The sequence below is a fragment of the Balaenoptera borealis genome, assembly GCF_965194805.1.
Source record: "Balaenoptera borealis genome assembly, chromosome: 21".
NCBI classification, from domain to species: domain Eukaryota; kingdom Metazoa; phylum Chordata; class Mammalia; order Artiodactyla; family Balaenopteridae; genus Balaenoptera; species Balaenoptera borealis.
Window position 1 is genome coordinate 15,836,441 of NC_138880.1, and position 24,455 is coordinate 15,860,895.

A 24,455-nucleotide genomic window follows, 5' to 3' on the forward strand; every position below is an offset into this window, starting at 1 on the left:
AACGGAGCTTGGGCCCAGGTGCGGTTAGCAAACAACTTCCAGCGGCGCTTGTTAATACCACCCAGGTGTAGGCGGACCCCAAGGCAGAGGAGAGCTGAGTCGGGGTCCCAGGGTGACTAAGACACCCTGAGTTCCCGTAGGGTTGGTGGCTGGTGACCTGGGCAGGTGCAGGAGGTGCCCAGTGTTTGTCAAACGACCTGGCCTGCAGAATTGCCCATCTCTCCTGACAGGTGCTCCCAGTTGGCCCTCATGGATGGAGGCAGATTTTAACTCATTTTTTAACTTATGCAGACACTTTGTTGGTCAAGGTACTGTTAACTGGTTAGGAGGAGATGTCACTTAGTCTCTGAGCTGTTTGCCCTCCAGGAGGGGTTCTGAGCCTCAGGGTTTTTGCCTAACCTGGTGGGGCATCTCTGCGCAGGAATCCCAAACAGTGGTCTGTTTGCTCCACTCCGGAAACAGGATTTAAAGTTACTTGCCTTTTTCACTAAGCAGTGTTCGCCCAGATCTTCTGGTGTGAAGACATCTTTGTGATGTCTGTTGTAGAACAGCCCATGATCATTGTACTTTGTATGTTGACAGACTATGAGAAAGCTACCATGAACTTAATATGTAAATAGATTAATAAGTACATTTTTTATTTATTCACAGCAAGCATCTACCTAAATTTGAAAAGTAATGTTTGAGACCCATCTACAGACGGTGTTCAGAATCCATGTGCACACTGGGTCTCCAGACTGAGAATCACCAGGGCAAATAGTGTTCCAGGTGGGACTCGCCTAGCAGTGTGAGTCTTTGAGGGTTGCCTGCAGCCCTAACTGGGATCCTTCTGGAAGGATCTGCTAGAAGAGGTAGCAAAAGAGCTAACACTTTGGGAGCATTTATTTGGTGGGTATTGTGCCCAGTGACTTTGTACTCTTTTAATCCTTGCATTTTCCTCTTAGAACCACTTATTTACTAGCCTCACTTTACAGACAAGAAAAACTGAGGTCCAGAGGGAGGCAGTAACTCTCCCGAGGTGATGTTGTTAGTACGTGGTCTAACCAAAACTCCAACCTAGTTAGTAGCCTGACGACTGAGCCTGGGATCCCATCTTAGGGGTTGCTGACCTCACCTGCTCTCAATTGAATGGTTTTGGTCAAGTCAAGTGGGATTGCCCAGATGGTATGTGAGTAGCTGGCAAAGTTGTTAGCTATTCATTAATAACCAGTACCTCCTGAGTCTTTCATTTAGAATGCAATTTATAAGCCAGCCTTTTAAAATCAAACATTGAGTAACTATGCTAAAAGCACTGTCTTAGAGGGATGCAAGTAAGACTGAGGTCTGGTTCCTTACCAGAGAAGGTGTAGTCTGCGCGGTGGGCTTCCACTGTCAACTCCCATCACATAGCTTTGCACACGACTTTCCATCCCATGTGCATACATTGTCCCTGGGGTAGGGTCTTCACTGCGTCTTACAGAGACTTCTGCCAAATGGGACATGTGGCTTATGTTTTCTCGGAACCAAGGATTGGCTTTTTCTCTTTGAAAGTTAGGACAAAATAGTAAACTAAGTACAACCAGGCCTTCTCTGAGCACCACATCCATAACAGGCTTATTTTTGACCATTAATCATTCAGGGTTGAGAAACACAAGTTCATGATTTGAATAAAACTGATAATATAAATCAGTGTCCTGTGATAACTGAAAACTTAAGTATTTATAACCAGGCTATTAGAGGTATTCTTATAAAGATGGCATGTAGGACCCCACACCCTAACTTCATTTGAAGCTGTATCAACCCATGTCTAAAAGGAAACTAAAGTTAAGTGCTTTGAACCTAGATCTCTAAACTTGCAACGCTTCATACTCTGAGTCTGTAAGACCGAATCAGGCCTGGAAGAATAGTTGTATCTTTGTAAGCACAAGTGTAAGTCTGAGCCATTCTAACAAGACAACGGGGAGGCGAATGGCAGCTCTCCAGCAGCAACTCCACAGCATCAGAAAGAATGGCCCCCAAGGGTCGTCACTGGAGAACCTGCATGGGTTTTCAGGGTACTGAACCCCCCTAGCGTTCTCCTAGATAACAGCTGAAGGAAGGTCTTCCAAAGAGAACAGTGAATGCAGCTTACATGAGAAGGTCTCCTGGACCCAAGGAATCCAAGAACTCTGATGGCTTTGCTTCTTGGTCCTTCATTGCAGATGAAATACAGTGTCAGATGACAAGGCAAGCTGCATGTGGTGGGAGATGCATTCCTGTGGCCTGGCTCTGCAACGGAGAGCAGGAGTGCCCGGATGGGGCGGACGAGCAGTGTGGTGAGTGGTCTCACCGCTGTGTCCCGTTGTGTAGCATGCACTCACCCGCACCGGGCCCTTATTGCTGTGTGCCTGGTTGACAGTCAGTTCTCATGGCTTTCACCCTCTTAGGGGGTGTTCGGAAATGTTGGTAGTTCTGGGTGTCTTGGTAGTGTAATTCCAGTGTCAGAAGTAGCCTAACCTTTGAAATCAAAGTAAAACTGGCTTAAATCTACTCCACGTGCAGTGGGATCTCAGAGTTCCCCCCCAGTTCCCACCAGGTTTGTGCAGAGGAGCCTGGTTTACAGCGTTTTGGGGTCACCTCTGGAGCACCCTCCAGTTTTGCTGAAGTGTTGAGCTTGTGGGTATCTGCACTGCATGTGTCCACCGCTGCAGCAAACACATTGCACTGCTCTCCACCTTCAAATCCCCGCTCGTTCCCTTTTTTTTGCAGTTCAGCCCTCTCCTGCCAAGTTCTGCCTTAGGAATTTCACCATAAGTTCTAAGCTATTTCTCAAGGTATTTTTCTCAGGTTAAAAAAAAAAGTTCCATCCCTAAGGGAAATTCTGGTGCTGTTAAAATAATTTATTATTTCACCTTGCTGCACTAGTTAAGACTCATTTGATTATGAGTCACAGAATCCAAATGAAGCTAAGGTAAGCTGGCTTAGGAATTTATTGTAAGGATACTATGGTTTCTAATGGAACTCAAAGAAGACTACCTGGGCCTTGAGACAGTGTCTCATAGTAAAAACACATATCTCTGAGGATCAAAGACAATTGCCCCAGAAGGGGAAATCCACACAAGTTGGCCATACACCCTCAGAAATGTCTATAAGATGACCTACTGAGCCCACAGGATCTGAGTCCATTTCCTCAAAGTGGTAAGAGTTCAAGTGGGTCATTGACTATAGGATATATCACATACACAGACCACTTTTATGTATAATCGTTTTCAAATTTTTAAAAAGTCATTGCTTTACAAAAACAAACAAAACTTTTTTAAAATTTTATTTTTTAAATTTTTATTTTACTTTGGAGTACAGTTGGTTTACAATGTTGTATTAGTTTCAGGTGTACAGCAAAGTGATTCAGTTATACATATACATATATCTATTCTTTTTCAAATTCTTTTCTGGTTTAGGATATTACAGAATATTGAGTAGAGTTCCCTGTGCTATACAGTAGGTCCTTGTTGGTTATCTAATTTAAATATAGTAGTGTGTATATGTCAATCCCAAACTCCCAATATATCCCTTCCCCTGCCACCTTTCCCCTTTGGTAATCATAAGTTTGTTTTCTAAGTCTGTGATTCTGTTTCTGTTTTGTAAGTAAGTTCATTTGTATCATTTTTTTTATTGAAATATAATTTACTTACAATATTTTATTAATTTCAAGTGTATAACATAGTGATTTGATATTTTTATACATTATAAAATGATCACCATAATAAGTCTAGTTATGATTTGCCACAATACAGAGATATTACATAGTTATTGACTATATTCCCCACACTGTACATTTTATACCTGTGACTCATTTATTTTGTAACTGGAAGTTTGTACCTCTTAACCTCCCTCACCTATTTTCCTAATCCCCCCCTACCCACCTCCCTGTGGCGACCACCAGTTTGTTCTCTGTATTTATGAGCTTGTTTCTGTTTTGTTATGTTTGTTCATTTTAAAAAAATTTTTTATTGGAGTATAGTTGATTTACAGTGTTGTGTTAGTTTCAAGTGTACAGCAAAGTGAATCAGTTGTACATATACATGTATCCACTCTTTTTTAGATTCTTTTCCCAAGTAGGCCATTACAGAGTATTGAGTCCCTGTGCTATACAGTAGGTCCTTATTAGTTACCTATTTTATATATAGTAGGGTGTATATGTCAATCCCAATCTTCTAATTTATCCCTCCCCCCTCCCTTACCCCCTGGTAACCATAAGTTTATTTTCTACATCTGTAACTCTATTTCTGTTTGGTACGTAAGTTCATTTGTACCCTTTTTTTTAGGTTCCATGTATAAGTGATATCATATGATATTTGTCTTCCTCTGTCTGACTTACTTCACTCAGTATGACAATCTGTAGGTTCATCCCTGTTGCTGCAAATGGCATTATTTCATTCCTTTTTATGGCTGACTCATAGTCCATTGTATATATGTACTACATCTTCTTTTATTTATTTGTTTGTTTATTTTTGGCTGCGTTGGGTCTTCGTTGCTGAGCAGGGGCTCCTCGTCGTTGCGGTGCCCAGGCTTCTCATTGTGGTGGCTTGTCTTGTTGCAGAGCACGGTCTCTAGGTGCACGGGCTTCAGTAGTTGTGTCACGCGGGCTCAGTAGTTGTGGCACGCGGGCTTAGCTGCTCCGTGGCATGTGGGATCTTCCCAGACCAGGGCTCGAACCAGTGTCTCCTGCATTGGCAGGAGGATTCTTAACCACCACGCCACCAGGGAAGCCACATCTTCTTTATCCATTCCTCTGTTGATGGACATTTACGTTGCTTCCATGTCCTGGCTATTGTAAACGGTGCTGCAGTGAATATTGGGGTGCATGTATCTTTTCAAATTATGGTTTTCTCCAGATATATGCCCAGAAGTGGGATTGCTGGATCATATGGTAATTCTATTTTTAGTTTTTTAAGGAACCTTCATACTGTTTTCCATAGTGGCTGTACCAATTTACATTCCTACCAACAGTGTAAGAGGGTTCCCTTTTCTCCACACCCTCTCCAGCATTTATTGTTTGTAGATTTTTTGATGATGGCCATTCTGACCGGTGTGAGGTGGTACCTCATTGTAGTTTTGATTTGCATTTCTCTAATAGTGATATTGAGCATCTTTTCATGAGCTTTTTGGCCATCTGTATGTCTTCTTTGGAGAAACATCGATTGAGATCTTCTGCCCATTTTTTGACTGGGTTGTTTGTTTTTATGATATTCAGCTGCATGAGCTGTTTGTATATTTTGGAGATTAATCCCTTGTTGGTTGCTTCTTTTGCAAATATTTTCTCCCACTCTAAGGGTTGTCTTTTCATTTTGTTTATGGTTTCCTTTGCTGTGCAAGAGCTTTTAAGCTGAATTAGGTTTCATTTGTTTACTTTTGTTTTTATTTTCATTACTCTAGGAGGTGGATCCAAAAAGATGTTTGCTGTGATTTATGTCAAAGAGTGTTCTTCCTATGTTTTCCTCTAAGGCTTTTATAGTATCTGGCCTTACATTTAGGTCTTTAATCTGTTTTGAGTTTGTTTTTGTATATGGTGTTACAGAATGTTCTAATTTCATTCTTTTACATGTAGCTGTCTGGTTTTCCCATTTATTGAAGAGCCTATTTTTTCTCCATTGTATATTCTTGCCTCCTTTGTTGTAGATTAATTGACAATAGGTGTGGGGTTTATTTCTGGGCTTTCTATCCTGTTTCATTGAGCTATATTTCTGGTTTTATGCCAGTATCATACTGTTTTGATGACTGTAACTTTGTAGTATAGTGTGAAGTCAGGGAGTCTGATTCCTCCAGCTCTGTGTTTCTTTCTCAAGATTGCTTTGGCAATTTGGGGTCTCTTGTGTTTCCATACAAATTAAAAATTTTTTGTTCTAGTTCTGTGAAAAATGCCATTGGTGATTTGATAGGGATTGCATTGAATCCGTAGATTGCCTTAGGTAGTATAGTCATTTTGACATTATTGCTTCTTCCAATCCAAGAACATGGTATATCTTTCCATCTGTTTGTGTCATCTTTGATTTCTTTCATCAGTATCTTATAATTTTCTGAGTACAGGTCCCTTGCCTCCTTAGGTAGGTTTATTTCTAGGTATTTTTTGACGTGATGGTAAATGGGATTGTTTCTTTAATTTCTCTTTCTGATCTTTCATTTTTAGTGTGTAGGAATGCAAAAGCTTTCTGTGTATTAATTTTGTATCCTGCAACTTTACTGAATTCATTGAGCTCTAGTAGTTTTCTGGTAGCATCTTTAGGATTTTTTATGTGTAGTATCATGTGCTCTGCAAACAGTGACAGTTTTACTTCTTCTTTTCCAATTTGGATTCCTTTTATTTCTTTTTCTTCTCTGAGTGCTGTGGCTAGGACTTCCAAACCTATGTTGAACAGAAGTGGCGATGATCTCAGGTGACCTCAGCCTGCAGTGGCTTGAAGCAGGATCTCAGGTCCCAGACCAGAGATTGAAGCCAGCCCGTGGCAGTGAGAATGCCGAATCCTGGCCACTAGACCTCTAGGGCCAGTGGCCAGTTCCGAGGCCCTGGGTCATCTGCTTTGTGGAAAAGAATTTTAACAGAGAGACAGAAGGTAGTGAAACAAGTAAAGTGTTTATTAGGAGGAAAAAAAAGTACGTGTGGCTAGACAGACACAAGCAGGCTCAGAGAGAGTTGCACCCTTGGGGTAGTTCACATTACTTAAATGGGGCAGTTCTTCCCGGTTCCCTCTGGCCAGTCATCCTGCTTTGCCTGGCTCTGAGTCCATATTTGGTCTAACTCAGGGCCCTCCCCTATGTGCGTGTGCATCTTTTAGACAAGATGGATTCCAGTGCAGGGGTTTTTGGGAAGAAGGACATATTATGATCTGGTGCCCCCTCCCTCTTCTGACCTCTGGGGAACCTTTCTGTTGCATGTGCAGTCGGGAAGGTGTCCTTGACCTCAAGAATGAGAGATATGTGGTTTCTTTATCTTCTCTCCAAGCAGGACTCAGCTCCCCTTGCTCCTGCCGTTATGTTTATCCTGGAGTATCTGTCCACAGGGGACAGATTCCAGCTCCTCAGCCTGGGACCCATCCATCTCCTGCCTCAAATTCCCCCTGAGAGACGTGGACCCCACGAAATCTTTACTGGGAAGATGAAGGCCGAAGGTCTATCTTCTGTAGCTTCTTCAGGCTGGCGTGGGGCTTACAGACCCTACCTAACTGGAGCCATGCAACTCTTGCCATATCTTGTTGAGGGACCCCAGGGTGACTTCTGCTGTTATTCTGGCAGGGTCTTTTTCAGGGAGCAGCTGGAATCCATGCATCACCATTATCCTGTTGTGCCCTCGATGAAACAAGCTGAATAGGTAGATTAGAGGAGCAGGGGCTAAAGACTAGTGAAAGACAGTTATAATCCGAGACTCAAGCAGGGGTAAGAATCTGGTTATACATGGTCAACATATTTTTGTTAATCTCAGGGTTAAAATTTAGCATGTTTCTCCGTTTCTAAAATGGAAGTTCTGAACCTGTTGGTCCCAGCCCTCCTACTTGGGCTGAAAGGTCTTAGTTATAGATTTATAACAGTATGGAAGACAACAAAGCACTAGGCGAAATATAACATAAATCAGTATGACTGAAAAGAGGAGGGGTATAAGAAAATGGAAACCTGTCCAAAAGTTTTTAATACCTTGTGGGATCCGAGGGAACAAACTAGAGAACCAGTTTTCAGTTTTCCCGCCCATATTGAATAACGAGGATTGATGGTTAATCAATCACCTGCTGAAGCCAGGTGGCTTATTGTTGAATTTTCTCAGTGTTGGTTTCTAGCTGGGAAGAGGTGTTACCGCACGTGCGACAGGAAGCATTGGTGGTTGCACATACTCCTCCTTGTTCTGCCAGTAGATACTCCAGGGCCAGTCGGTTGTCAAGTACCACCTTGGCCAGGGAATCTAGAGACTCTGTAAATTAACAAGAGACTTAGCAGTCTCACTGGCTGTGGTGGTAAGAGTGCGAGGCAAGTTTTGAAGGACGTATTGGTGGGCAGCTGTCCCCCCACCATGGTAACAGTGCATACCCAACGAAATAGGCATCTCCATCTGGGATATTCCCGGGTAAGTTTCGAGTCAATCCAGTGAATGGTTTTAATGAACTGACCCAGTGCTTGGATTCATTTGAGGAGTGGATTGAGAAAGGGGAAATCAAGGTTCCCAGCCTACACTGTGTGGGTGTGGAATGATTGCGTAGACAGTTAGTAGCCCACGGTTGTTTATCTACGTGGCATCCAAAGACGTATCCTGTTGGGGCACAATAGACTAACTGGCCTAAGGTTTTAAAGCTTAGCCATCCAATCCTTTCGTTGTGGAAATATTTTCCAACCATATACCCAGTGCACTCCATCCATTCCGTTCTGTCAATTGCTCCACCAGTATGGATCCTTCTTCCATCAGGTAGTGGGTTAGGGTTTGAGCACAAACGGGCAACTGGACCTCTGGCTTGGGCGAGGGGCATCATAAAACACTGGGGTGTCTTAATGCCAGTTTTTCATTCCCCAGTTTTGACCTCATGTTCTGCTGCTGCTGCTAAGGAAGAGGTAGGCAAGAGACATGAGAATTTTTTCTATGGGAAGATGAACAATTTGACTCTGTACATCACAGCACTGAGTCTTGGGTCTTTGAAAGTCCATTTTCCCTCAGGAACTTGGCTAAAATTCTTTACGGGACGGACAAAGGGGTCGCTATGGTCGATGACGGACTTAGCTCGCGGGGTAAGCACATCCAGCATTCTGTCAACTGAGGGGAGGAAGCAAGAGTTTGCAGGGTGTGAACCAGGGAGTTGTCTGTCTGTCCTGTGGACAAGGGAAAGAGGTAGAGAAAATCTAAAGTAATTAATACCTTCATAGTTGCACCAATCAGAGTTGGTGTTTTTTGTTTTGTTTTTTTTTTCAATCAGAGTTTTGATCTTGAAAAATGACTGGAAAGCACGAGCATTAAAAGAAGTGTTGTAGTGAGTTGAAACCCAGTGGTTAAGTATGGGTCCTGAGGTTTCAGGTGAGTCATATTAAACCACCCAGCATGGGTAGAGGAATTCTGTCTCGGGCATAGGTGCAGGGCTACAGCGACACTCGTAATAAATTCCGAAAGCAAACGTGAGAGCACGGAGGACAGTGATTATCTAACTCTACCAGAGCATGTCAGTTATTTTGTAAGTGGACTAGTGTTCTGGAAGGCAAAAAGGAAGATAGTGGCTGCGGGTACTTAGCCTTGGGTCTAAGAAGTCTCTTTGTCCTTCCTGAATAGAGCTTTAGGTCTTGGAGAGGCTTCCTCGTCCACCTGGATTTTTCAGGCTGTCCAGGGTCCTCCGTGTCCTATGGAGACTTGCGGGAAGGGGTGGATTCATAGGAATGGCTGGAATGTGGGTCTTCGGGTTCCTGTAACATATCAGTGGAGGCAGGTTTAATCCTGGACAGACGGACCCAACTCGTGACTCCCTGGAGCTTAACTGCTGTAGGGGTGCTCAGCAGGACTTGTTAAGGACCCTTCCACTTTGGGAGTAGCTGGGTGCCGGGGGACTCATTTTTCCAGGTCTCTAAGAGTACCCAGTCCCCAGGATTTACAATGGAGTGACTGGGGCTCTTACCTGGGGTGGGCTGGGTATGTATGTATGTATTTATTTATTTATTTATTCATTCATTCATTCATTATCAGTCATCAGTTTTATACACATCACTTTATACATGTCGATCCCAATCGCCCAATTCAGCACACCACCATCCCCACCCCACCGCAATTTTCCCCCCTTGGTGTCCATACGTTTGATCTCTATATCTGTGTCTCAACTTCTGCCCTGCAACCCGGTTCATTTGTACCATTTTTTTAGGTTCCACATACATGCGTTAATATACGATATTTGTTTTTCTCTTTCTGACTTACTTCACTCTGTATGACAGTCTCTAGATCCATCTACATCTCAACAAATGACTCAATTTCATTCCTTTTTATGGCTGAGTAATATTCCATTGTATATATGTACCACAACTTCTTTATCCATTCGTCTGTTGATGGGCATTTAGGTTGCTTCCATGACCTGGCTATTGTACATAATGCTGTAATGAACATTCGGTTGCATGTGTCTTTTTGAATTATGGTTTTCTCTGGGTATATGCCCAGTAGTGGGATTGCTGGGTCATATGGTAATTCTATTTTTAGTTTTTTAAGGAACCTCCATATTGTTCTCCATAGTGGCTGTATCAATTTACATTCCCACCAACAGTGCAAGAGGGTTCCCTTTGCTCCACACCCTCTCCAGCATTTGTTGTTTGTAGATTTTCTGATGATGCCCATTCTAACTGGTGGGAGGTGATACCTCATTGTACTTTTGATTTGCATTTCTCTAATAATTAGTGATGTTGAGCATCTTTTCATGTGTTTCGTGGCCGTCTGTATGTCTTCTTTGGAGAAATGTCTATTTAGGTCTTCTGCCCATTTTTGGATTGGGGTGTTTGTTTCTTTAATATTGAGCTGAATGAGCTGTTTATATATTTTGGAGATTAATCCTTTGTCCGTTGATTCGTTTGCAAATATTTTCTCCCATTCTGAGGGTTGTCTTTTCGTCTTGTTTATGGTTTCCTTTGCTGTGCAGAAGCTTTGAAGTTTCATTAGGTCCCATTTGTTTATTTTTGTTTTTATTTCCATTACTCTAGGAGGTGGATCAAAAAAGATCTTGCTGTGATTTATGTGAAAGAGTGTTCTTCCTATGTTTTCCTCTAAGGGTTTTATAGTGTCCAGTCTTACATTTAGGTCTCTAATCCATTTTGAGTTTATTTTTGTGTATGGTATTAGGGAGTATTCTAATTTCATTCTTTTACATGTAGCTGTCCAGTTTTCCCAGCACCACTTATTGAAGAGACTGTCTTTTCTCCATTGTATATCTTTGCCTCCTTTGTCATAGATTAGTTGACAGTAGGTGCGTGGGTTTATCTCTGGGCTTTCTATCTTGTTCCATTGATCTGTGTTTCTGTTTTTGTGCCAGTACCGTATTGTCTTGATTACTGTAGCTTTGTAGTATAGTCTGAAGTCAGGAAGTCTGATTCCTCCAGCTCCGTTTTTTTTCCGTCAAGACTGCTTTGGCTATTCCGGCTCTTTTGTGTCTCCATACAAATTTTAAGATGATTTGTTCTAGTTCCGTAAAAAATGCCATTGGTAATTTGATAGGGATTGCATTGAATCTGTAGATTGCTTTGGGTAGTGTAGTCATTTTCACAATGTTGACTCTTCCAATCCAAGAACATGGTATATCTCTCCATCTGTTGGTATCATCTTTAATTTCTTTCATCAGTGTCTTATAGTTTTCTGCATACAGGTTTTTTGTCTCCCTAGGTAGGTTTATTCCTAGGTATTTTATTCTTTTTGTTGCAGTGGTAAATGGGAGTGCTTCCATAATTTCTCTTTCAGATTTTTCATCATTAGTGTATAGGAATGCAAGAGATTTCTGTGCATTAATTTTGTATCCTGCAACTTTACCAAATTCATTAATTAGCTCTAGCAGTTTTCTGGTGGCAGTTTTAGGATTCTCTATGTATAGTATCATGTCATCTGCAAACAGTACAGTTTTACTTCTTCTTTAACAATTTGTATTCCTTTTATTTCTTTTTCTTCTCTGATTGCCGTGGCTAGGACTTCCAGAACTATGTTGAATAATAGTGGTGAGAGTGGACATCCTTGTCTCGTTCCTGGTCTTAGAGGAAATGCTTTCAGTTTTTCACCATTGAGAATGATGTTTGCTGTGGGTTTGTCATAAATGGCCTTTATTATGTTGAGGTAGGTTCCCTGTATGCCCACTTTCTGGAGATTTTTTTATCATAAATGGGTGTTGAATTTTGTCAAAAGGTTTTTCTGCATCTAATGAGATGGTTTTTATTCTTCAATTTGTTAATATGGTGTATCACATTGATTGATTTGCGTATATTGAAGAATCCTTGCATCCCTGGGATAAATCCCACTTGATCGTGGTGTATGATCCTTTTAATGTGTTGTTGGATTCTGTTTGCTAGTATTTTGTTGAGGATTTTTTCATCTATATTCATGAGTGATATTGGTCTGTAATTTTCTTTTTTTGTAGTGTCTTTGTCTGGTTTTGGTATCAGGATGATGGTGGCCTCATAGAATGAGTTTGGGAGTGTTCCTTCCTCCACAGTTTTTTGGAAGAGTTTGAGAAGGATGGGTGTTAGCTGTTCTCTAAATGTTTGATAGAATTCACTTGTGAAGCCATCTGGTCCTGGACTTTTGTTTCTTGGAAGATTGTTGTTTTTTGGTTTTTTTTTGTATTTTTGGCTGTGTTGGGTCTTCGTTTCTGTGCGAGGGCTTTCTCCAGTTGCGGCAAGCAGGGGCCACTCTTCATCACAGTGCGCGGGCCTCTCACTATCGTGGCCTCTCTTGTTGCGGAGCACAGGCTCCAGACGCGCAGGCTCAGCATTTGTGGCTCACGGGCCCAGTTGCTCCGCGGCATGTGGGATCTTCCCAGACCAGGGCTCGAACCCCTGTCCCCTGCACTGGCAGGCGGATTCTCAACCACTGCACCACCAGGGAAGCCCTGTTGGAAGATTTTTAATCACAGTTTCAATTTCATTACTTGTGATTGGTCTGTTCATATTTTCTGTTTCTTCCTGGTTCAGTCTTGGAAGGTTATACCTTTCTAAGAATTTGTCCATTTCTTCCAGGTTGTCCATTTTATTGGCATAGAGTTGCTTGTAGTAGTCTCTTAGGATGCTTTGTATTTCTGCGGTGTCTGTTGTAACTTCTCCTTTTTCATTTCTGATTTTATTGATTTGAGTCCTCTCCCTCCTTTTCTTGATGAGTCTGGCTAATGGTTTATCAATTTTGTTTATCTTCTCAAAGAACCAGCTTTTAGTTTTATTGATCTTTGCTATTGTTTTCTTTGTTTCTATTTCATTTATGTCTGCTCTGATCTTTATGATTTCTTTCCTTCTGCTAACTTTGGGTTTTGTTTGTTCTTCTTTCTCTAGTTTCTTTAGGTGTAAGATTAGATTGTTTACTTGAGATTTTTCTTGTTTCTTTAGGTAGGCTTGTATAGCTATAAACTTCCCTCTTAGAACTGCTTTCGCTGCATCCCATAGGTTTTGGGTCATCGTGTTTTCATTGTCATTTGTCTCTAGGTATTTTTTGATTTCCTCTTTGATTTCTTCAGTGATCTCTTGGTTGTTTAGTAACGTATTGTTTACCCTCCATGTGTTTGTGTTTTTTACGTTTTTTTTCCCTGTAATTCATTTCTAATCTCATAGCTTTGTGGTCAGAAAAGATGCTTGATATGATTTCAATTTTCTTAAATTTACTGAGGCTTGATTTGTGACCCAAGATGTGATCTATCCTGGAGAATGTTCTGTGCGCACTTGAGAAGAACGTGTAATCTGCTGTTTTTGGATGGAATGTCCTATAAATATCAATTAAATCTATCTGGTCTATTGTGTCATTTAAAGCTTCTGTTTCCTTATTTATTTTCATTTTGGATGATCTGTCCATTGGTGTAAGTGAGGTGTTAAAGTCCCCCACTATTACTGTGTTACTGTCGATTTCCTCTTTTATAGCTGTTAGCAGTTGCCTTATGTATTGAGATGCTCCTATGTTGGGTGCATATATATTTATAATTGTTATATCTTCTTCTTGGATTGATCCCTTGATCATTATGTAGTGTCCTTCCTTGTCTCTTGTAACATTCTTTATTTTAAAGTCTATTTTATCTGATATGAGTATAGCTACTCCAGCTTTCTTTTGATTTCCATTTGCATGGAATATCTTTTTCCATCCCCTCACTTTCAGTCTGTATGTGTCCCTAGGTCTGAAGTGGGTCTCTTGTAGACAGCATATAGATGGGTCTTGTTTTTGTATCCATTCAGCAAGCCTGTGTCTTTTGGTTGGAGCATTTAGTCCATTCACGTTTAAGGTAATTATCGATATGTATGTTCCTATGACCATTTTCTTAATTGTTTTGTGTTTGTTTTTGTAGGTCCTTTTCTTCTCTTGTGTTTCCCACTTAGAGAAGTTCCTTTAGCATTTGTTGTAGAGCTGGTTTGGTGGTGCTGAATTCTCTTAGCTTTTGCTTGTCTGTAAAGCTTTTGATTTCTCCATCAAATCTAAATGAGATCCTTGCCGGGTAGAGTAATCTTGGTTGTAGGTTCTTCCCTTTCATCACTTTAAGTATATCATGCCACTCCCTTCTGGTTTGTAGAGTTTCTGCTGAGAAATCAGCTGTTAACCTTATGGGAGTTCCCTTGTATGTTATTTGTCGTTTTTCCCTTGCTGCTTTCAATAATTTTTCTTTGTCTTTAAGTTTTGCCACTTTGATTACTATGTGTCTCGGTGTATTTCTCCTTGGGTTTATCCTGTATGGGACTCTGCGCTTCCTGGACTTGGGTGGCTATTTCCTTTCCCATGTTAGGGAAGTTTTTGACTATAATCTCTTCAAATATTTTCTCGGGTCCTTTCTCTCTTCTCCTTCTGGGACCCCTATAATGCGAATGTTGTTGCGCTTAATGTTGTCCCAGAGGTCTCTTAGGCTGTCTTCATTTCTTTTCATTTTTTTTTCTTTATTCTGTTCTGCAGCAGTGAATTCCACCATTCTGTCTTCCAGGTCACTTACCCGTTCTTCTGCCTCAGTTATTCTGCTATTGATTCCTTCTAGTGTAGTTTTCATTTCAGTTATTGTATTGGTCATCTCTGTTTGTTCTTTAATTCTTCTAGGTCTTTGTTAATCATTTCTTGCATCTTCTCAATCTTTGCCTCCATTCTTATTCTGAGGTCCTGGATCATCTTCACTATCATTATTCTGAATTCTTTTTCTGGAAGGTTGCCTATCTCCACTTCATTTAGTTGTTTTTCTGGGGGTTTTTCTTGTTCCTTCATCTGGTATATAGCCCTCTGCCTTTTCATCTTGTCTGTCTTTCTGTAAATGTGGTTTTTGTTCCACAGGCTGCAGGATTGTAGTTTTTCTTGCTTCTGCTGTCTGCCCTCTGGTGGTTGAGGCTATCTAAGAGGCTTGATGGGAGGGACTGGTGGTGGGTAGAGCTGACTGTTGCTGTGGTGGTCAGAGCTCCTGTTGATGGGTGGGGCTGGTTTCCCTCCCTGTTGGTTGTTTTGCCTGAGGCAACCCAACACTGGAGCCTACCTGGGCTCTTTGGTGTGGCTAATGGCTGACTCTGGGAGGGCTCACGCCAAGGAGTACTTCCCAGAACATCCGCTGCCAGTGTCCTTGTCCCCACGGTGAAATAGAGCCAGTCCCCGCCTCTGCAGGAGACCCTCCAACACTAGCAGGTAGGTCTGGTTCAGTCTCCCCCAGGGTCACTGCTCCTTCCCCCGGGTCCCAATGCGCACACTATTCCGTGTGCGCCCTCCAAGAGTGGGGTCTCTGTTTCCCCCAGTCCTGTAGAAGTCCTGCAATCAGTTCCCACTAGGCTTCAAAGTCTGATTCTCTATGAATTCCTCCTCCCGTTGCCGGTCCCCCAGGTTGGGAAGCCTGACGTGGGGCTCAGAACCTTCACTCCAGTGGGTGGACTTCTGTGGTATAAGTGTTCGCCAGTCTGTGAGTCACCCACCCAGCAGTTATGGGATTTGATTTTACTCTGATTGCGCCCCTCCTGCCGTCTCACTGTGGCTTCTCCTCTGTCCTTGGATGTGGGGTATCCTCCTTGGTGAAGTCCAGTGTCTTCCTGTCGACGATTGTCCAGCAGCCAGTTGTGATTCTGGTGTTCTCGCAAGAGGAAGTGAGAGCACGTCCTTCTACTCCGCCATCTTGGTTAATCTCCACTCGCGGGCTGGGTTCTGTTGCCGTATTCTTGTATAGCCCTCTGGACCTGGCCTAGGTTTATAATGTATTTAAGATGGGCTTGGGTTTCTGGGCCAGTTAGCATGTCCAGGGTAAGGAGTGGCCTTCCATGTGTCATTTCAAAGGGGCTTAACTTTGTGGTTGTTTTAGGGGCCACCCTGACCCTTAAGGGAGCTATTGGCAGCAGGCGGTACCACGGTTCTGGTTTCCTGACAGTTTGCCCACGGTTTTCTTTAGGGTATGATTAGCCTGTTCTACTTTTCATGAGGACGGAGGTCTCCAGGACAAATGCAGGTGGTATCTGATTCCTAAGGCCTGTGAGAGCTGTTGGGTAACCCTGGCTTTGAATGAGGGTCCACTGTCACTCTGGAGGTGGCGGGGTAACACAAACCTAGGAGTGATTTCTTTTATTGATAGAAGTGCTCTAGCCACTTCGGTTGCCTTTTCTGTCCTACTGGGGAAGGCCTCTGCCCATCCAGTGAAAGTGTCTTTAAATACTGATAAGTATCTGAAGCCTTGGAAAGAGGGCACCTGACTGAAACCCATTTGCCAGTCCTCTCCTGGGTAAGTCCCACGTCACTGGGCTGGGCTAACGAGAGGGGGAGGGGGTGAGGCTTGAGGCTGCCTCTGGATTATGGGTGGTGCAGAGGGCGCAGGCTCGAGTAACCCTTCTGAGTGTCTCTGGGAGCCCTTTCCTGTAAAAAGCTGGAAGACCACAGCAGGCATGGAGTGGTTTTCTCTCTCATTCTCTCTCCCCCAGATGGAGGAATCATGTGGCCCTTTAATAATTTTCCATTGGTCAGAAAGAGGTATGAGCAATTTTTGATCTATGTGCCACCAGCCATCTATTCCCTTAGTTCCCCCTTGGTCTCGTGGCCAGGTCTCTTTGGAAGTTGAGTATCTGGGTATAACGTTAGAAGGGGCAAGGGATGGGATCAATGCCATTTCTGTTGTGGGTATCAGGGCTGCTTTCTTGGCTTCCTGATCTGCCCTGTTGTTCCCTTGGGTAATTTGAGAAGTTCCCTTTTGGTGCCCGCAGCAGTGAATGAGTGCAACCTGTTTTGGTTTTTGAACCACTTCTATGAGATGTAAAATCTCAGCCTCATTTTTTAGGGGAATTTCTTGTATTTAAAAATTCTCTTTTTTTTTTCCAGATAGCTATGTGGGCATGTGAAACAGGGAAGGCATATTTTGAGTCTGTGTATATATTTACAATTTTTCCTTCCCCTAGGGTTAAGGCTCAGGTTAGAGCTATCAGTTCAGCCTTCTGGGCTGAAGTGTTGGGCGGCAAAGGTTTCACTTCTGTGACATTATGAGCGCTCATGACAGCATACCCTGCCCTCCTGACCCCGTCCTTAATAAAGCTACTGCTGTCCGTAAACCATTCTTCCTCAGGGTTTTCTATGGCTTGATCTGTTAGATTAGACCTACAGGCATAGACCTGGTCAAGGGTTTCGAGGCAGGAATGTATTAGTTCTGGGCTGTCAGCAGGTATCCGTGTAGCTGGGTTGAGGGTGCAGCAAGTTTTAAGGGTTACCTCTGGGGAGTCGAGGAACAAAGCCTGGTACTTAGTAAGGCGACCTCCAGTTAGCCAGTGGTGGCCTTTGATCTCCAGGATCCCTTGTACTTGATGGGAGGTCTGGACTTCCAGTGGCTGTCCAAAGGTAAGCTTGTTAGCTTTTTCCACTAATTAAAGTGGTGGCAGCTACGACACGAAGGCAGCCAGGCCAACCTTGGGCCACAAGTCTAGTTGTTTGGAAAAATAGCCTATAGTCTGAGGAACTTGCCCTAGCTTCTGTACTAGGACCCCCCCGAGCTGTCCCTTGCTTTTCAGTCACGTATAAGATGAATGGCTTTTTCAGACTGGGGAGACCCAGAGCAGGGGCTCTGGTGAGGGTCTGCTTGTTATTATTAAAAGCCTTTTCCTGTTCCCCAGTCCAAAGTAATGGTTTTGTATCTGGGCCTTTAGTGGCTTCATACAGGGGCTTAGGCCATTATCCCAAATCCTGGAATCCAAAGTCTGCAAAATCCTGCCATGCCCAAAAAAGGTGTTTGTCTTTAGAGTGCTTAGGCCTAATAATAGCCTGTTTTCTATCTGGAGATAACTGTCTACTTCCGAGGTTTATAATATAGTGCAGATATTTAACTTGTTGCTTTGAGATTTGTGCCTTTGTCCGAGAGACTCTAACCTCGGGGCCCCGAGGAAATTAAGGACTTCAATTGTATTCTGATTTGAGGCCTCCATGGAGGGACTACATATTAATATATCAATATCTACATACTGTAGAATAGCCCCTTTTAGGTGTTATCTCCCTTAGTTCTTTTCCTAGGGCCTTGGCGAAGGAGTGTGGGCTGTCCCGAAACCCCTGAGGCAGTACTATCCAGGTGTATTGTTGCATTTGGCCTGAGAGGGCATTAGTCCACTCGAAGGCAGACAGATACTGTGAGGAGGGATGAACTGGGATGCAAAAAAAGGCATCCTTGAAGTTGAGCGCAGTAAACCATTTAGCATCGTCAGGGATTTGGGCTAATGTGTTATAAGGATTGGCCACGAGGGGGTGAATAGGGACCACAGCATCATTTACTGCTTTAAGATCTTGTACCATTCTATATTCCCCATTTGGTTTAACATCTGGAAAAATAGTATTGCGTGGAGACTGGCAGGACACCAAGAGGCCATGTTTTAAGAATTTATCTACAAGGGGTTGTAAACACTTCTTTGCTTCCAACTTTATGGGGTATTGTCTCTTGTTAAGGTAGGCAGCTTCTGGCTTAAAGCTAATTTTACAGGTTGGGCGTTTATGGCCCTCCTAGGGACTCCTTTGTCCCAAACTGCAGGGTTCACTGGTTGGAGAATACGGCTGGGAACAGGCCCTTGACCTACCTTAGTCAGGGTCAAGATAAGGGGCTGCTTTCCTCCTAACTGTAATGTGGCCCCGAGGGAGCCCAGAAGGTCTCTCCCCAGTAGTGGGGTAAGACACTCAGGGACAACTAAAAAGGTATGTGAAATCAAACGCTGCTCAAATTGGCAAGTGAGAGGCCCAGTAAAGTAATGGGGGCGAAGCTTTCCTTGGACACCAGTCACAGTACAGCTTTTGGAGGAAAGAGGCCCAGCATGAGAAATCAGGACAGAGTAAGTGGCTCCCATGTCAGTTAAAAAAATCGATCTTCTTACCTGCCATATCATGGACCACCCGGGGCTCCTTGATGGGGATAGACATCTCATGGGGGGATTTGTCCAGCATGGCAATCTCAGGAGTGGAGGCCCCCCTTCCCCTTTGGGACCGAGGGCAGTCCCACTTCCAATGACCTGTTTGTTAGCAGGCTGGGCACGGCCTAGGGGCATTCTTGGGCCCAGTGGCCTGTTGACTTGCACTTGGAGCCTTCCTCCTTGTTGGTCTTACTTCCAGACAGATAGTTGAACTTTCTTGGCCCCCTTGGGTTGTCTTGAGGTTGCAAGGCGTGGCTGACAGCAACGGCTGTCAGTTTTGCATGAGCCCTGTCCTGTCTTTTCTCACGTTTGGTTCTTTCTTCCTCCTCAGCTTGATCTTGATTATTAAATACTCCAAAGGCCACCTCTAGGAGGTGGGGCATGGGGGCTTGTGGTCCTAATTGTAACTTTTGGAGTTTCTACCTAATATCAGGGGCAGATTGGCAGATAAAGGGTTGTCCCAGCAGGGATTGACCTTCGGGAGTGTAGGGATCAATGTTAGTATATTTTCTAAAACCCTCCACAAGCCGTCCATAAAAGAGGGCTGGATTTTCTTTTTCTTCTTGAGTCACTCCTTTAACCCTTTCATAGTTCACTGACTTTTTGATACACTTTCTTATCCCTTCTAATACACATTGGATCATGTGCTTCCTGGCTTCTGTCCCCTCCCAGGAATCATAATTCCAGCAGAGCTCCTGATTTGCGACTGCGACTCCACCCGTAACAGAATGTTCGGGTTGGTCCCTGGCCAGCAGGTCAGCGTGTCCCTGGGCTGCTCCCCAATTCTCTGTTTCTCCTCAGGGGTACAGCAAGTAGATAGGACTACTTGGACATCCTTCCAAATTAAATCAAAGGCTAGAGTTAGGGCCTGAAACCCTTCAGCAAGCTAGGGTCTTCAGCAAATCAGCCCAGTGTTTGTTTGCATTGGGCTAAATCAATTAAAGAGAAGGTCACATATATTCCGATTGTTCCTTTGCTATTCGCCACTTCCCTAAGAGGGGATAATTTCCCTGATCCTGGGTGACAGGAGGTTCCACTGCGAGTTACCCCGGAGGGACTAGTCTCTCTTTCTTGGGGTATTGGAGGGTATAGAGGGCCATAGGGAGGTGGAGTTTGGGGTCGGTCAGAGGGCTCTGGAGAGGTAGGTGACACCAGAGAAGTGGGTGGCTCTGAAGAAGTAGGGGTACTGTCAGGAGTAGGGGGAGCTCGGTTCCCCCCAGAGAGTTGGGAGTTAGGAGGGGATCATCTAAAATGTCGCGAGGGTTTTCTAGTTCCCCAGGCTTTTGATTACAAGAGCCACCTAGGGCGGGATTTTGGTAAAGGACCATGAAGGCTTGAACACAGGGAACCCCAGTCCACTTTCCTATTTTGCGGCAATAAAGATCCAATTGCAGAATGGTATTATAATTTACAGACCCATTTTCAGGCCATTTTTCTCCATCCTGGAACTTAAACAAAGGCCAGGCAGTGTTACAGTAGAATTTTTTTTTCCTTTCTTAACCCGTCTATTTAAAGAAGTTTCTAGTTCTTAAGGATACACTCCAGAGGTGTTTCTTCTGGCTTGGGAGGGGATCCTGCCATGTTGGGTAACCTGCAACCGAGAACAAAAGAGCTCTCCTGGAAATGGAATTTGGTGTCCCAGAAACAGTACAAGCAGGCGCTTGAAGGAGATTCAGAGCATCCTCTAAATTTCCTTCAGTCTTATTGCTGATGGGGTTTGGAGCAACGTCTACTTCCCCATCGACTCCTAAACAGACGTTTCCAGTCATCCTTGGTACCTTGTGCAAGGTGTCCCCCATGTGGCCAGGGGAGGACATCTGAACCAGTGCAGACCGGTTGCCGGGATTCCCCTTAGGGAGGGATGTGTGGTCTATAGAGCTTATGCCCTATGTCAGGTCTTCCTATGCTGGGGTGTATTCCTCGTGATTAAGCATCTACAAAGTTTATAATGCAGGCTTCTGTGTAGTGGCCAGCCCAATAGGCTGTCCGTAGCAGTGTGTAGGCTGCCAAGGCCTGGAGTAAGGGAGTCTGGTAGATGCAAAGAGGAACCCTTGGAGAAATCGGAGTTGGGCGCTATGGAAGATGGCACAGGTTCAAGACCCAAGGGGCCGGGAGGTAGAGAAATTCTCATAGTAGATTTTTGGACATTGATGTGAAAGACTAGACAACAGAAGAACCCAAAATCCATTACCCTATCTATCTGGAGGCTAAGATAAAATCATCAGGCACTTCCCGATTTTATCTGACGCAGGCAACAGTGAGTTTGGCAGCGGCGGGGACGCAGTTTAGGAATGAGGTCCAGAAAATCCTTCCCTGAAACGGTGCAGAGATACGAAGTGAGAAAGAGACCTTGCTGTACGAGCGAGGTGGGAAAGAAAAGCATAGAGGAGGGTTCCATATGGGACAGAGAGAGAGACAGAGAGACAGAGAGAGAGAGAGAGAGAGGGAGGGAGGGAGAGGGAGGGAGGGAGGGGGAGAGGGAGAGAGAGAGACAGAGAGAGAGAGACAGAGATACAGAGAGAGAGAGAGAGAGAGGGAGGGAGGGAGAGGGAGGGAGGGAGGGGGAGAGGGAGAGAGAGAGACAGAGAGAGAGAGACAGAGAGAGAGAGGGAGGGAGGGAGGGGGAGAGGGAGAGAGAGAGAGACAGAGAGAGAGAGAGAGAGAGAGAGAGGGAGGGAGGGAGGGAGGGAGGGAGAGAGGGGGAGAGAGAGGCAGGCACCCCTTGGACTCCTTCACGGTGAGGAATCACGTTTCCACCAGGTCCCGGAGGACAGCGGCAGCAGTCACCCCAGTGTTAGCTGGATCTGCACGGCCTGGGGGGTATCCGCTGCCACCCTCACCTGGGGGAGCCATAACGCAGTGAGTGGACCGAGATTAGGCCCCGTGGGTCTTGAAAAGAAAGCGAAGCAGAGAGCGAGAGAAACAGGGCAAGAGCGAAAGTCAGGGGCCTCAAGCAGCAGCCGGGCAAAGCCCGTGGTTTATGTTGAATTCCCAGGTTTGGGCACGAAAAATGATCTTGGGTGGCCTCGCCCTGCAGTGGCTTGAAGCAGGATCTCGGTTCCCCGACCAGAGATTGAAGTCAGGACGCGGCAGTGAGAACACCAAATCCTAGCCACTAGATCTCCAGGGCCAGTGGCTAGTTACAAGGCCCTGGGTTGTCTGCTTTGGAGAAAGGAATTTCAACAAAGAGAAGGAAGGTAGGGAAACAAGTAGTGTTTTTGAGGAGGAAAAGAAAATACATGTGGATAGACACCCATGGGTGGGCCCAGAGAAAGAGTCGCACCCTTGGGGTAGTTCAGATCACTTATATGGGGCAGTTCTTCCCGGTTCCCTCTGGCCAGTCATCCTGCTTTGCCTGGCTCTGAGTCCATAGTTGGTCTAACTCAGGGCCCTCCCCTGTGTGCGTGTGCATCTTTTAGACAAGATGGATTCCAGTGCAAGGGTTTCTGGGAAGAAGAACGTATTATGGTCTGACACCCCCTCCCTTCGCTGACCTCTGGGGAACCTTTCTGTTGCATGCGCAGTCGGGAAGGTGTCCTTGACCTGAAGAATGAGAAGTATGTGGTCTCTCTATCTTCTCTCCAAGCAGGACTCAGCTCCCCTTGCTCCTGCCGTTATCCTTATCCTGGAGTATCTGTCCACAGGGGAAGATTCCAGCTGCTCAGCCTGGGGCCCATCTATCTCCTGCCTCAGCAAGAGTGGACATCCTTGTCTTGTTCTTGATCTTAGAGGAAATGCTTTCAGCTTTTCACCATTGAGAATGATGTTAGCTATGGGTTTGTTATATATGGCCTTATTATGTTGAGGTAGCTTCCCTCTATGCCCACTTTCTAGGGGATTCAAAAAAAAATTTTTAAATGTATTTTTGGCTGCATCAGGTCGCAGTTGTGGCACACGGGATCTTCGTTGAGGCATGCATGCGGGATCTTTCGTTTCAGCATGCGGGCTCTTCCTTGCAGCTCGCAGGCTCCAGGGCACGTGGGCTCTGTAGTTTGCGGCACACAGGCTCTCTAATTGAGGCACGCGAGCTCAGTAGTTGTGGCATGCAGGCTTAGTTGCCCCATGGCATGTGGGATTTTAGTTCCCTGACCAGGGATCGAACTGGCGTCCTCTGCATTGTAAGGCAGATTCTTTACCACTGGACCACCAGGGAAGTCCCTGGGGATTTTTTTTTTAAAATATAAATTTATTTATTTATATTTTTTATTTTTGGCTGTGTTGGGTCTTCGTTGCTGTGAGCGAGCTTTCTCTAGTTGCAGCAAGTGGGGGCTACTCTTCGTTGTGGTGCGCGGGCTTCTCATTGTTATGACTTCTCTTACTGCAGAGCATGGGCTCTAGGCATGCGGGCTCAGTAGTTGTGGCTCGCGGGCTCTAGAGTGCAGGCTCAGTAGTTGTGGTGCACAGGCTTAGTTGCTCTGCGGCATGTGGGATCTTCCCAGACCAGGGCTTGAACCCATGTCCCCTGCATTGGCAGGCGGATTCTTAACCACTGCGCCACCAGGGAAGCCCTCTAGAGAGTTTTTATCATAAATGGGTGTTGAATTTTGTCAAAAGCTTGTTCTGCATTTATCGAGATGATCATGTGGTTTTTATTCTTTAGTTTTTTAATGTCGTGTATGTATCACACTGATTGATTTGCAGATGTTGAAGAATCCTTGCATCCCTGGGATAAATCCCACTTGATCATGGTGTATGATTCTTTTAATGTATTATTGGATTCGATTTGCTAGTATTTTGTTGAGGATTTTTGCGTCTATGTTCATCAGTGATATAAGCCTGTAATTTTTTTGTGGTATCTTTGGTTTGGTATCAGGGTGATGGTGGCCTCATTGAATGAGTTTGGGAATGTTCCTTCCTCTGCAATTTTTTGGAGGAGTTTCAGAAGGATAGGTGTTAGCTCTTCTCTAAATGTTTGATAGAATTCGCCTGTGAAGCCATCTGGTCCCGGACTTTTTGTCTGTTGGGAGTTTTTCAATCACAGTTTCAATTTCAGTACTTGTGATTGGTCTGTTCATATTTTCTATTTCTTCCTGGTTTGTAAATTGACTTTTGAAGTGATCAAAAGCCTAATGTTTATTCTAACAGTGTTGCCATTCTTAGCATTTTTTTGTGTACCCACCCTATGCCCCTGTGAGATATGTAATGAATATTTAACTCCTACACAATATGAGATATAGTTATTATTTTCATCATTTTATAGATGAGAGAAGTGAGGCTTGGAAAAGGTAAGTGAACTCATCGAAGATTTCACATCTAGCAAATATTAGTAAAAATATTCATTTATCATTCAGGCTTCAAAGATTATGGATAAAAAAGTGTGCCCCTGCTAATATGGAGGATATTCTTCTAAAACAGAAAAAAAAACTTTAAAAGCACAATGGCCTTATGTAAGAGCATATGTTTCGTCCAAATGAGAGAAAAATCCTTAAGAACAGGGATCCAATTCCCTCTGA

At 44.2% G+C, this 24,455-nt stretch overlaps 1 long non-coding RNA gene across 2 annotated transcripts in view; it reads left to right on the forward strand.

The window, feature by feature from the left end:
- The window catches only part of LOC309619670, a 92,781-nt gene that overhangs the window by 13,687 nt on the left and 54,639 nt on the right, over positions 1-24,455 (forward strand). For both annotated transcript variants that reach the window (XR_014239136.1, XR_014239137.1), the window contains exon 2: positions 2,181-2,294. This is a non-coding gene — a long non-coding RNA (uncharacterized lncRNA). The remainder of the gene's footprint in view (positions 1-2,180; positions 2,295-24,455) is intronic.